The sequence below is a fragment of the Polypterus senegalus genome, chromosome 18, assembly GCF_016835505.1.
Source record: "Polypterus senegalus isolate Bchr_013 chromosome 18, ASM1683550v1, whole genome shotgun sequence".
In the NCBI taxonomy this organism is placed as follows: Eukaryota; Metazoa; Chordata; class Cladistia; order Polypteriformes; family Polypteridae; genus Polypterus; species Polypterus senegalus.
The window spans coordinates 24,631,845-24,646,387 of NC_053171.1; the positions used below are offsets into that span (position 1 = coordinate 24,631,845).

General features: G+C 38.7%; 1 long non-coding RNA gene across 1 annotated transcript; it reads left to right on the plus strand.

The window, feature by feature from the left end:
• Positions 1-496: 496 nt before the first annotated feature.
• On the plus strand, positions 497-13,253 carry LOC120518987. Its single transcript, XR_005631350.1, has 3 exons — positions 497-565; positions 973-1,025; positions 13,167-13,253. It is a non-coding gene; the product is annotated as an uncharacterized LOC120518987 (long non-coding RNA).
• The last annotated feature ends 1,290 nt before the right edge of the window (positions 13,254-14,543 follow it).

Consider the following 14,543-nt stretch of genomic DNA (forward strand, 5'->3'; position numbering starts at 1 on the left):
TTCAGATAAAAAGGTTATCAGGGCACTCACAGCTTTAAGAAATATGATCAAATAATTTTAAGCAAGAATTTAGAAACTGTAACACTGATTTATAATATCACAGGGTGTTCTGTTAGTATCAAGAGGTCAGCATTTTCTCATAAAAGTTAGTCCCTTATCCTGTGCATAAGCTTAATTCTTTTTCTACCTAAATGAAGAACAGATCATATAGAAATAATAAATCATATAGCTCTCTGCAGCACGATTAATACAAAATACAGTACTTGGTATTGAGAAGTAACTACTTATAATCATTACAGTTAATAATATTTTTTTTTTCTCATCAGCAATCTGAGCAGAATTCAGCAATCAAACTAGCCAAAGAGAAATCATTGACTAAGTAAAAGATTGCTTTGAAAATCCCAAAAGGCTGCACCCTCATCTTTATATAGGCTGGCAGTGATGATGTCACACATCACAAGGTGGGGATCACATGACCTAAAACCAGCAGATCATGCCACAACCAAGATGGCCACCAGAATGAAAAATGACCTTACTAAAAGGGAGGCAGAACAATATAATTTTGGTAAGCTCAAGAAAACCAAAATATGACCTCAAAATAAAGCATGGACCAAAAAATAATGACACTCATAAGGTTAATTATGCAGAAGACTGAAAAGTTTCAGTTAGTCAGGTTTGTGATGGGGCTTATTTTTCCTGCTTTTCCCTTAATATCAACTTTATGTGTTATTTTTTTCCTCCTTGAGAACTGAAACAAAGGGACTGGGTCCCGAACTGTTACTGATAATTCAGGTGCGCTGATATTTACATTTCTAATTTTTAGGGTTGAGGGGGCTACAGTGGCTGCTTTCTTATTTTTCAAATACCCTTTGGCTACATAAGAGGCAGATGCCCACACTGACTGCACAGAGCCTAACGGGTGACGCTAACCCTTGTGGACTCACCTTAGATTTTATTTTTCTTTCAAATTAGATGGGATCTTTCTGTTGCTATACCGTTCAGGTAAAGAAGACAGAATATTCAAGGTAAGGAAATTCCACTCACTTATCACGGTGCTGGGGACATGTTGCATGTTGATTAACACGTGCAAGTGACAATTTCAGTGTACTCTTCACATGTGACAATAATGACCATATAAACATTGTAACATAAACGTATGTAAAGAAAGTAACATGAAAAACAGAAAAAGAAAATAGTGAAGAGTGTGAAAATGCATTTAATCAGCTATAGAAGTTAAAAATACCTCAGGCGCTCAATTCACATGACAGGTGCAGATCATTTACTAATATTCAAGAAATGATATCCAGCTACAGTATTATCATAAATGCTTGGATTTGAGTTGCCTGAATGTTTTTTGGCTCTTTTCCTGTCATTTTTTATTTATCTCTCTATATATAAAATCCAACATCTGTCTGTCTGTAGGTCTCTCCGCTTTCACAAGAGAATAATTTAAGTAGTAGTAGTAGTTTATTTATAAAGCGCCCTTCAGAGACAAACGGTCACGGAGCGCTGAACAGCAAATACAGTACAAATACAACAGTTATAACAAAACCAATAAAAACAATAAATCAACAAATTGGAACTATTCCGCACTGATTAAAAGCTTGTTTAAAAAGAAATGTTTTTAGTTGTTTTTTAAAAGAATCAACAGACTCGACTCCACGCAGACCACAAGGCAGGCTATTCCATAGTCTTGGTGCCACAGACTGAAAGACACGGTGCCCACGGGTTTTTAGCCGAGTGCGTGGGACAACGAGAAGGCCCTGTTGCCCAGATCTTAGAGTCCGGCAAGCGCTATGGCGTTGGAGCAGGCTGGTTAGGTACTCAGGAGCTTGTCCATGCAAAGCTCTGAAAGTAACTAGCAAAACTTTAAAATGAATTCTATAAAACACTGGGAGCCAGTGCAGTGTGTGCAAAATGGGGGTGATAGCATGAGTTAGGAGCCTGGCAGCTGCATTTTGAACTAACTGAAGGCGTGAGAGAGAGGATTTGCTCAAACCTGTAAAGAGAGCATTACAGTAATCAAGCCGTGAGGAAATGACAGAATGAACAAGCATCTCCAATTCTGATTTTGAAACAACATTTCTTAGTTTTGAGAGATTTCTTAAATGAAAGAAATACGAGTGGCTGACTGACCTTACATACTCATCAAGTGTCAGGGACTGGTCAAAAATAACCCCAAGGTTACGTAGACTCGACTTAATAACAGGAGAGACAGAAGATCATTTTAAACTGATCTCAGAATAAAGAACAGGAGGAGCAACAATTAGTAACTACTGAGCCAGTCATTAACCTGAGACAGACAATCAACCAAAGTGACCAAAGTATTAATTTGGTTAGGCTTAAATGAAAAATAGAGCTGTATATCATCTGCATACAGATGATACGAGATGTCTTTGAAAGAGTTAAGAATCTGTAATAGAGGAAGAATATATAAAGACAAAAGTACAGGTCTAAGAACCGAGCCCTGTGCCTGTGGCACTCCACATGTCAAAGGAGCAGAGTCAGATGAAAGGCCAGCCACACGGACTGAGAAACCCCTATTTGACAAATAAGAGGAGAACCAGTCCAAGCAGAGCCAGAGACACCTAACAGCTCTAATCTATTAATTAAAATCCAATGGTTCACCGTATCAAAAGCTGCGGTAAGATCTAACAGTACATATATTGTTACAAGTTAATTACAATCAGATGCGTTACACTAATAAACAAAATGCGGTTAATTTCAGTGTATTTATAAAGCCACGTCAGTAATGTGGATCTGAAAAAGACAGATAAACCACACAGGAACAGTAGCACTGCTTTGACGCTGGGTGCCACCAGTCTGCAAAACCGAGCGGAGAACTTGCGTACCACGGGGTATGAGGTACCGTGGAAAAGTGTGTGGCTTTACGCCAAGTTTAGGTTTTATACATCGTGATTTGAACGTGGAAACATCTTGCGCAACATTTCTGTGCGTACGCACCGTTTATACATGAGGCCCCTGAGCCTTTACAGTTTAATCAAAAGAAGATTCAGAGGTGACATGATAGACGTGTTTAAAAACATGAAAGGAATTTATATAGCATATTGAGACTGTTATTTTAAAGCAATTTCAACAGAAACACGGGGACATGGGTTATGCTTGAGTTATATTATACACCAGTGAATCCTCATCTGGAGTACTGTGTGCAGTGTTGGTCTCCATATTCTGAACAAGACAGCAACACTAGAAAAAGTCCAGAGAAGAGAAACCAAGAAGATTCCAGGGCTGAGAGGTAAGAACTCTGAGATTAACAGTGGGAATGATTGAAGTGTTTAAAATTATAAAAGAAATTAGTACAGTGGATCCCAGTTATTATTTTAAAATAAACTCTGCAACAAGAACACAAGGACGTGGTTGGAAACGTATTAAGGGTAAATGTTGCTTTTCTTTACACAGAGAACCACAGACACATGGAATAAGTGACCGAGTAGTGTGGCAGACAGGAGAACTTTAGGGACCCTCAAAACTCGACTTGATGTTATTTTAGAAGAATTAAGTGGAGAGGACTGCTGAGCTTTGTTGGGCTGAATGGCCTGCTCTTGTCAGAATCTTTCTAATGTTCTTATGTTTCTAATGTTTAAAAATTTGAAGTGAGTTAATCTTCCCTTGGTAATGCTTTTTCCATTATACCGTACATACAGCACAAATATAGCTACAGTTTCAATTGTGATACAGACACCGCTTGTGAATTCTGTTTTATACCAATGATACGGTTTACTTCAAGGAGATGAAAATGAAAAAAAAAAGTGACAAAACAAAACATATTATGTGAGGATAAACACTAAACACAAATGGAGAGAACGATCAAAACCAAGTAAATCAGAGGGAAAACTAAAGGGTAATTTATTGTGCCTCAAAAACTCTAAAAGTGCATCCATCCATATGTCAGAATTCACTGTTTCAGGCAACAATTAAGCTGCAATGTATTTGGACACCTCTAGCTCTGGAGGAGAAGTACCAGATGGAATATCATCAAAAAGTCACACAATTCTTATAAACTGTTTAGTGTGAGGATAGCAGCACTCCACAAGTGACCTACAGATCCTCGAGTGGACTCAAACTATAACAAGGAGAACTGAGAAGGCATACAGATGAACTCCGTGAGGAAGAACAGAGAAGTCCACTTTAGAGATACGGCAGCGCACTTGGATCGGTTTATTGTTCAAGATGATTTTTTGTTTTACCAGAATGGCATACAGAGAATGAGTACCCATGATCATGATGGCTAGTATTTTTTTTTTAGGTACGCTTCTTCAATTACAGCATCTAGAGAGTTGCCACTGACTCCCAGGACAGAGCCAGCCTTCCTTATCAGTTTTTTGAGTGACACCATTACCACAGAGGAGAGACTGTATCTGCTGCAGCAGACAGATTGAACCGTAACAGAGACCAGCAAAGGACCTGAAGAAATATGGGGGACTCATCTTGTTCAGAGCCTCAGTAGTATCGGTCCAGATGGTAACTATAGCAGACAATACAGTATGCCTAAATATACAAGTAAAATGCAAAGACATTTCTGCATGTTTGGTCATGGAGATTATCAAGGTATCCTAATCCACCCTTTTAAGCTCTTTTATGTTTTTAAATTTCTTAATTTTTTAATCAGTTGCTACATTCCTAATAACTTTTCAGACTTAACTGGCAGCAAAGTAATGGCTCCTACCATTTGCACCCAATTCGGCTCTTGTTAAGTGCATTATGCTGGTCACTATAACCTGAGAAGCAGCTTGCAGTGGACAGGTCTTCATGAATTCTTCATTCTTCTCCATGGCACATATCCCATCTTCTGTTTTTTTATTTTTTATTTTTGAGATTACAGTATTAAGTACTGTCAAGTAATGGGAGCATCGAAACAGGAGTACATCAGGCAAGCTGATTTGTGTTTTTATTAAATGAAATAGAGTTTTGTGTTTTAGAACACTCTTGTTAGTCAAGGCACCAGAGAGTAGTGACATTTTGCGTGTTGCTCAGAGACAAAAGCAAGAATCTCACTGTACTCTGTACACGTAACGATACCATCATTACTACTATCCATCCATCCATTATCCAACCCGCTATATCCTAACACAGGGTCACGGGGGTCTGCTGGAGCCAATCCCAGCCAACACAGGGTGCAAGGCAGGAAGCAAACCCCAGGCAGGGCGCCAGCACACCGCAGATCATTACTACTATTTGAATTTAATTTTTCATTCTCATTTGTCAACAAAAAGGCAATTCAGAGTTATTTATTTCTTATATTGTTTCCATAGATTTCAAAAAACAGAAGTCGCTTTTTCATATTATTGCATTTTTTTAGCTGGCTTGCCAAATTAACCAAATAAAGAGGTCACAAATACTAAACATTAAAAAGTAACACATAAAATGATGAGTAGGCAGCCACTTAACTAACAATGGCACTTCAAACTAAACACAGCAAAATCTCAAGATCTGGGAATCATAGCTGGTAATTTGTTTGAGGCCTTCTGTAATGGCATGATTAAGCTCTAATGTGGTAAATAAGAATGGTGGCTAATTGAGACAGATATTCTAATTAATAGAAGGTCTGGGCTTGAAAGAAACCCCCTCACCTCCACTGCGACCCCCAATGAAATAAGGTTAGTCACTAGAAGCTAATTCTATCATCTGCAGCAGCAATACCCACCTTTAACCACCTGAGGGAGACAGTGATCCATTAATAAGTAGAGCTGACTATTATGGTGTCTCCTCTTGTAAATTATTAGATAGATAGATAGATAGATAGATAGATAGATAGATAGATAGATAGATAGATAGATAGATAGGAAAGGCACTATATAATAAATAGATAGATAGATTGATAGATAGATACTTTATTAATCCCAAGGGGAAATTCACATAATCCAGCAGCAGTATACTGATACAAAAAACAATATTAAATTAAAGAGTAATAAAAATGCATGTAAAAGCAGATATTATTGTGATATCTTAATATTCTCAGTCCTGCTTTTTCTAGTTTAGGGCCGTGGAGGGCTGGAGCCTTTCCTGGCACCATTGGTTTCCAGTCCATTGCAACTCCCAATCTTGCACAGATGCATATGAAGTCAATTTAGATTTCCCATTTCAGCTAAAATTCACCTGTACAGTATGGGAAAATCAAAACGCCATGGTGACAGGTACAAGAACCAAATCCTAGCTACTATATTTCTCTGACAACAGCATTGACAAATAATTTTGCCTAAATAATATTGTATGACATTATGTGTTTTGTTAAGGTTATGTGATAACCTTAATAATAATAAAAATGTTCTCTGGAGGTTTCATCCATCCATCCATGCATGATCAAACCTGCTTAATTTAGTTCAGGATTGCCTGGTGCCGGAGTTCATCCTGTTGGCACTGGATGTTATGATTTGAATGCATTCAAAATAGCAAAATTAGCGTGAGACCACTAAAAGACCTTAAGAAGAGACAGCCTGACCCTCCATTTCACAGGCAGGCTTTGGCCTACACCAGCCCCAAAAAGGGATCTGGCTTTGCAAATTTTAAGTTATACGCAATCATTAATATCTTGTGAAAGCAAACTAAAGAAAAAATAAGACGGGTTGGTGTCCTGGAGGATGCCCTGCTTAATGGCTGTTTCCAGTTTTGAAAAGAAACTGTTGTGTATGGTAGAAATCATTGTCTTAATGAGGGTTACAAATACAGCAAGAAAAACAAAAACAATTCAGAGACAGGGAGCTCCGACAGTTCAAGAATCAAAGAATCTGGTGACTCTGTTGGTTAAATGTGGATAAGACCATAAGAGGAGGAGTTTTGTGACTTTCATAAGTGACCTCAACGATTGTCGGACAGTTTCTCCTCCCTCATTCTAGGGAAACAGATGGAACAAAAGTTACTGGGGGTGTCACATTCAAATCCTTCTCCGTAGAAGTGTGATAGAAACCCATGAAGTGCTCCCTACATTCACATGTCTCAAAATATACAAAAGGCCTTGCGAGGGAGAGGAGCCATAGAAAGTTCTGGCTCGAAAGACAAATCTGAGTAACGGTCTTTTTACATGCTAAAATGTATTTGAATTAAACAAAAAGAAAAACAAATGCAAAAAAATGCCAGAAAGGGGTCTGCCTAAAAAGGCAATTTAGAACAAACAATGCTCAATACAAAATCCAAAAGCAAAATCCAAGAACAGAAACCAAAATTTACAATAAGCCTGAAAATCAAGTGAAAATACTTACAATACTGCACTCTTCAAGTTTATTGGCACTCTAAGGGAATCTGTTTTTTCCACCAGAATATAAAGATGGAGAAGTGACATCATGGTGGCAAAGCCACCTGAGGTTCCACCCACAAAGCATGAGGAGAAAAGGCATATTTTAGCAATAAACAATATTTAATTAACAAAAAATACATAAAAGCAAGAAACACATGACAAAAACTAACTCGGAAACAACACAAATTTCAAAGTAAAAAATAAACAACCCTTTGAACCCAGCAGAACAATTTTCTGACTAATTGCAAAGAGGTAGATACCCAAAAAGCTGGTATAATGGCCCACCTATCTACCTGAATAACAGCCTGCATATATCTGTTACGTTAAGCTACTGTTACGCTGCTCTACTTTCTAAATCTTGCAGCCCACTGCTGTAAAGACATATTCCTAAAAGGCTGCTACACTTTTCTGCCATTATAACCCGGCTGGCCAGAATATCGGCCTTTGCTATATTAGACTCTGCACATTTCTTTCCTCCATAATCTCTCCTTTGGATGTCTATGCTACGGTGTAACAGGCATACCACCTCAGTAAAATTCCCCACCTTCCATTGTCCAGGGAGCAGGTTGCACCTCACCCGAGGGAGTTTGGGTGCTTGACATCAAAAGTGAGAGCCCTGTGGGGAAGGGAAAACTTTGGGTAATGGATCAGAAGCTGGAGAAAATCACGTGAAGTGTACTTGTTCATTGCTGCTGGCACTAAAAAATAGTTTTAAAGCACATCACTCAATGGTTTTGATGTTTTAGGTCCTTACAATGGATGGTAGAAAATGATGAAAAGTGCAAGAGTGATACAGCTTGTTCTAAAATACCAAACTCTTGCTGTAACATTGTGGCTTATTATCTATGTTATCATCATACAATAAAATTTGACTTTTATGAATCCAAATTGTTTGGGTTTCAAAATTGTTGAAAATTTCTGAGGAGGATAGGGTTATTGTGCCAAAATGCTGGAGAGGGCTTTGATCAAAGGGTTAGGGGTAGGGTAGGGGAGGAGGCCATTACTAGCAAGCTCTGGCACGCTTAATTAATGAGACTAGAGGGCTCCGCCCCTTGCTTGCCCACCCCCAGGTTTGGTTTACCGGATATACAATTTAAAGAGATTGTTATTTTCATGGGAATTGTTACATATGCATTATTTTCACTTTTACTTTAAAACTTTTGTAAAAACAATACTGTACTTGTCTTTTATTCCCGGTCCCCTGATTAAATCTCTTTCTCGCAGGACTTATAACGCTGCTCGCGTTGTGATGGGGGATGAACACAACAAAAGAAGAAGTGGTCGGATCATCTGCTGGCTTGTTGCTGCTGCTGGCAAGCTGTGTATTCTGCTTGTCATGCTGCACGTCGATCATTTAAAAGCCTGTACAGCAGCTGTCCGTTTGCCACTTTGCGTCTCTGCTGCTTGCGTTGTGAGGTTGGGGCGGGGGGATTTGGCTAAACGCATGCCAAGGAGAATCAGTCAGATCAAGGTGCTGGCGAGCTGCGTATTCTGCTTGTCATTGTTTTAAGAGCTGGGAGCACATGAAGCGTGTCTGCCAAAGACATTCCAACAACTGCTTGGTTAGATGTCCGTGAGCTTGTCCGTGTCTCTCACGGGACGTCAAATTGTCTTCCAAGAAGATCAAATCTCGTCTCCCTAGTCTCCCTTCCAAGATTTCTTTTTTATAATAGAGAGATATACACCCTCTGCTTCTACGTCAATAAAAACATAGGGCCAGGGCAATATCCCCAGGTGAACCATAACACTGGATGCAAGACCCTGGATGACTGCCAGCCCACCAGTGGGCTCACTCGCCCATACACACAGCACCAGTATAGAGTTGCCATTTAGACTAATGTGCAAATGGGGGAAAACTGGAATACCTGGGAGAAAAAAACACACACACAGGCAAGGAGAGAGTGTAAACTCCACACAGGCAAGGGCCCGACTCAATTCCTTTTGTGTGTTAAGAAAGCTAAATTGGCAACTTGGTAAGTCGAGGTGAAGGCTAATTCTGTTAAAAAGTATGAAAACTCCAAGGGTTTGGTTGAGGAGTGGAGTATTTGTAATAATGTGTGTGTCTGAAAAAGGGGAAAAAAAGAAGATACAGAAGTGATCAAGAATGAGGGAGGCGGGAAGCTAGAAGAAGGAGAAAGCTGACCATCTGAGAAGATAACTGCAAAAATTAAAAGATGATTCAAGTCAAGTTTAACAATTCATTTATCTTCTGTTTTCTTCTTATTATTTTTTTTTGTTGAACGGTGCCTTTGAGTGCTTGTGACAGGCTTCAGAAAACAGGGAATGATCAAGAAAAATAAAATGTGCCAGACTGGGCTCAGAGAGTTCTTTGATCCTAACATCCCTGACGTGTTCTCTGAACCGATATACAAGCCAGCTCTCTGATTCTTCGATGTAAATTAGAGGAGACTGTCTACAAGAAGTACACACTAAATAAGGTTGCAGCCTGAGTGAAATGAAATGCCCAGAGGGACGAAACGTAACCATAGTGTTGGAGACACAAATACAAGTGATGGTGTATAACAGAGAATGCTCAGCGTGGATGGCATCTTGGGATTTTGAAGGAGGTATAGGCACCAATGAATGAACAAATCAGTCTTTATGTCATATAGTGCAACTCACATTGTAAGAAGCTTCACATCTACGGGTGGCTGCACAACAGGCTCTGATAAAGAGCTGAGGAGAGACTTGAACACTGAGACAGATGGAGCAGGAAGAAAATTCCTTTAGGTTGGCATCATAAAGTGCTATGAGAGAAATCCAAAGCCGTTCAGAGCCTTGTTCAATGTAGGTGTTAAATTTTTCTTTCATAATTTTATGAAAGAAAAAGGCAAAATACATAATTCCAACGATAAAAAATATTAAAAGATCAAACCCTTCAAATAATAATTGTAATAAAAAGCAACAGAAAAAATAAATTAAAAGAAAATAATTAATAAACAAAAGAAAAGTACATAGACTAAATATTAAAGCCAATATGTGAAATTCTGCATTCTTAAAATACTCAATGCCAAGCTCTAATTGTAAATACAGAATATTACCAAGCCAAAATGGCCAAATGGCCAAAAGATTACAAAACTTACCAAGGAAGGGAGGTCAAAGGTCTTGTGCTAAAAAAAATGAGCAGGCACGCAGGCACTTTGAATATGGCCAAAAGAAGAAACATGAGTTAGAAAATAAACGAAAGTTGTTACCTAACTGATCTGACAACTAACAGAAAACAAAAGCTTGCACTCGTAAATAAAAGCAAGTCTTGAACCAAGAACACAAAACCAAAATGACTCAAAACCTATTATTTGACGTTTTTTGAGGAATCTCGAAAATACCAGGAAATGCAAAGCCCTGACCTTTCATGCCACCCTTGCACTAACTTTAGACAAAGTGAACATCTAAATGGTTTTCTCTTGCAACACATTAGCAGCAATGCAAAAAAATGACAGTGCCTGCAACTAAATAAGATGGAGTCGAGGATGCAAATCACTTTTAAAATTTCTAAAATGATTAAGAATCAAAAATCAAAAGTATCAATTGGATTCAGTGACCCCAAAAACCATTTACCAGTGAGTTTCAGTGAGAGAAATTGTTATATATTGCTTCAAAGTTATGTCTATTTTAAGTCAGAAAATACAGTAAAGTTGTTAACCAGAGAAGACAAATGATCTGGAGCCTCATGCATAATGGCGTGCGTAAAATTCACACTAAAACATGGTGTACGGACAAAAGCAGAAATGTTCATACACACAAAAAAATCCAGATGCATAAATCTGTGCGAAAGCCAGCTTCCATGTTCTTCCGCTCCATAAATCTTGGTTAGCATGAAAAGAAATGCATGTGCACGTGCCTGCTGCCACTCCCCAAACTCCTCCCAGAATTAACCCCCTTTGAATATTCAAATCAATATAAATAGCCCTTAAGCTCAGCGTTCTGTGAAAAGACAATGGCAAAAGCACAGTGGAAAATAGAAGAATTTCAGAGAATACCAAGTGGAGGCAAGGGAAAAAATACTATTTGTTGGTTTAAACACTGGTATACACAACAAAAAGAACAAAAATTATGTTAGATCGAAAGCTCGAAAGCTCAAGTTCACAAAGTCGCACAGTGCCCAAAATAAAAAAGAAGTTGTCAGATATCAAAGTCAGCGTGAAAAGGTGAGTCGTAGCCCACCATCTCAGTGTCATATGAAAGCTTATCAGGGTACGGAGAAAAGAAAAAAAATACGCACACAGTGGGGAAAAAAAGCTCGAAATGTCAACTTTAATCTTGAAATTTCCACTTTAATCACGTAGTTTATCACGTAGTTTATTTTGTCAAAGTAGAACATCATAAACTGGTTTAATTTACTAGTTTCTCAAATACCATCGTAACTAAAGTAGCACGTTATATGCTTTGTTTTATATTTGATTTTCTCTGTGCTCTATGTGTGTGAATCACTACGTACTTCTTAAATGGGCTTTCTCTTCCTCCGACAGGACACAGAATCCATTACATTCGTGATATTACAGCTCTCTGAATAATTAAAATACTGAGATGTATACTTAATATCATTTTCATGATGATAGGAGTTAAAGCATGTTATTAAACATGGGAACACGGTGGTGCAATGATAGTGACGAACTTGCGCCTCGTCCAGACATTGCTCCTGCCTCCCGCAAGATGCTTGCTGCGCTGTGCGCGACCTTCGATGAAATGATTTTCTACAGCAGTACTGTCTCTTTTAAATGTACTAACCTCCAATTGCTGCCCTTCCTTTTCTTTCTCCAAATAACTAATGTAATAGACGTTACGCCATCTGTAAGCTTAGAACGCCAATTCTTCAAAACTTTTAAGAAACATTGAAATATCTTTGTAGTACATGTTTAATTATTCTGTCCATCTATCCTTCCCGTGTCGTGTCAGTCCCAGCAAGAATACAACGTGAGGCAGGAACAATCTCTGAATGGGCACCAGCTCCTTGCTAGCGATGCGACACCATGTCCTCGCATGTTTAATTATTAACAATATAGATTATTTAAATGATGTTAACATTTTATCTGTATAATGTAATAAACATTTTGCTACATTTCATCTTAAAAATTATATCGTCATCATATGTAAATACTCACTTTATAATGTGGCTCAGGTTGTGCAATATTATAACTGTATCGCAAGTTTACAGCGAGGTAATTGTACTTATAAGTACAAACAGTTCTACAAGAAGCACTTGATGGACTGATTGGGTGCATTTATAGTTCTTGGGATGAAAATGTTTCTGAACCGCAATGTCCATTCTGGAAAAGCTCTGAAGTATTTGCTGTATGGGAGTAGTTCAAATAGACAGCATGGCCGAGGCAGCGTTTGCTTGATGCTGTATACCGATAATTCTCTTTCTGATCAGATAGCTGTAGAGCTGTGATTCAACACTCAGGTACAGAGGGATAAAAACTCCGAGTGGTGAATTGAGAGTAACAACGCTAAAGCAGCTATGGTATTTGGAATAGTTTGACCATTCCATGGACCATTATATTGTTACAGGTTAATTACAATCAGATACCTTAAACTAATAAACAATATGCGGTTAATTTCAGTGTATTTGATAAAGCTGCGTCAGGGACGTGGATCTAAAAAAGAAAGGGAAAACACACTGGAACAAAAGTACTGCTTTGACGCTGGGTGCCACCAGTTTGCAAAACCGAGCAGAGAACTTGTGTACGTCAAGGATTTAGCTGGCGTGAAAATGTGCGTGGCTTTACGCCAAGTTTAGTTTTTATACATCACGATATGAGCGTGGAAACGGGAGTATGCAATATTTTTGTGCGTATGCACCATTTATACATGAGGCCCCTGGTGATTTGTTTAATTTCAGCTCATGAGGTACACTTGCTGACGGCTTTAGATGAGATGCACTTTCTAACCTCTCTTCTCATTCCTAATTTAGAGTGAAGGAGCAGCCTCTGAATAGCTGTGATGACACATCTGGACCACCCCAGAAGCTCTGCCCTTTCCAGTCATGCTACCCTATGAGATACCACATAGCAGGAGGTCTGTGTTCATTGCTGAGACCACATGTGACAGGACCTGTGGAAATAACCAGGACCAGCTCACTGGAGCCAGCCCTTACAATGTTGTTTTCTTATTGCTTTTCTCATTTCCTTCAGTTTATTAGCACTAAGTGGGGTCTCACTGGGAACACTTTATTTTGTGCTGTTTCTTTTCGTTTCACATGAAGAACATGTGTAGATGCTATTCTTAAAACTTGTAAAGGTTTATTTGGGCCCAGGACATGGAGAACTAGTGAGCAATTGGCTTTTCCTTGGGCGTCTTGCTGCCCGTTTGTTCAGTGATCATCTCATGCTGGCACTGTTTCAACCACCGAAAATGGGAAGACCACAGATTTTTATTATTTATGTGCGATGTAACATGTTTATTATGTAAATGCTATAATAATTTACTTGTTTCTCCAGTTTGTTATGTCTCAGGTTTACTTTATTACCTATAAAGTTTGCATTAGATCAATTGTGAGTTGGCTTAATTACAAAAGGATAACAGTTTGGTTTTTATTCAGGTTACAGAAATCCCAAGACACAACTAATGGTTCAGGAAATCGGCAGCAGAGTTTCCTTATAGCTTAGAAGCCATCTGTTACAGCAGTGATAATCTGTGCTGCGTCTTTTTGCAATTATAAATGTGAAAACAACTGAGATCATATTGTGATATCTGAAAGGCCCAAGAAAAAGTCATAGAAGAACTTCAGGTTTTGAAACACAGTGCCTCCATAATCTTGAAATAATCTCCTCTTTGGAAATTTAAACTGTTGTGACTCTTCATTACAAGCGTTCTTAGCTGTTTTTTAGAGACATTACTCTAAGCTGTCATCATGTTTAATTAATAATAATATTAACAATTTTTTTACATTTATATAGTGTTTTCTCTCTACTCAAAGCACTTTGATGAGTGGGGAGCCACCACTAATGTGTAGCATCCACCTTGATGATGTCACGGCAGCCATTTTGGGGCCAGAATGCTCACCACACATTAGCTGTTAAGTGGTGAAGTAGTAAGAGAGATAGACAATTAGAGACGATGGATGATTAGGGGGCCAGAATGACTAGGATGAGGTGGGCGATTTAGCCTGGACATCGGGGTACACCCTACCCTTATGAAGGATGCCCAGGGATCTTAAATGACCACACAGTGCCAGGACTTTGGTTTTACTTCTCATCTGAAGGATGGCACCATTTTTACAGCGCAGTGTCCCCGCCACTGCACTGGGGCATTGAGATCCATATTCGGACTACTGGATAAGCTTCCCTTG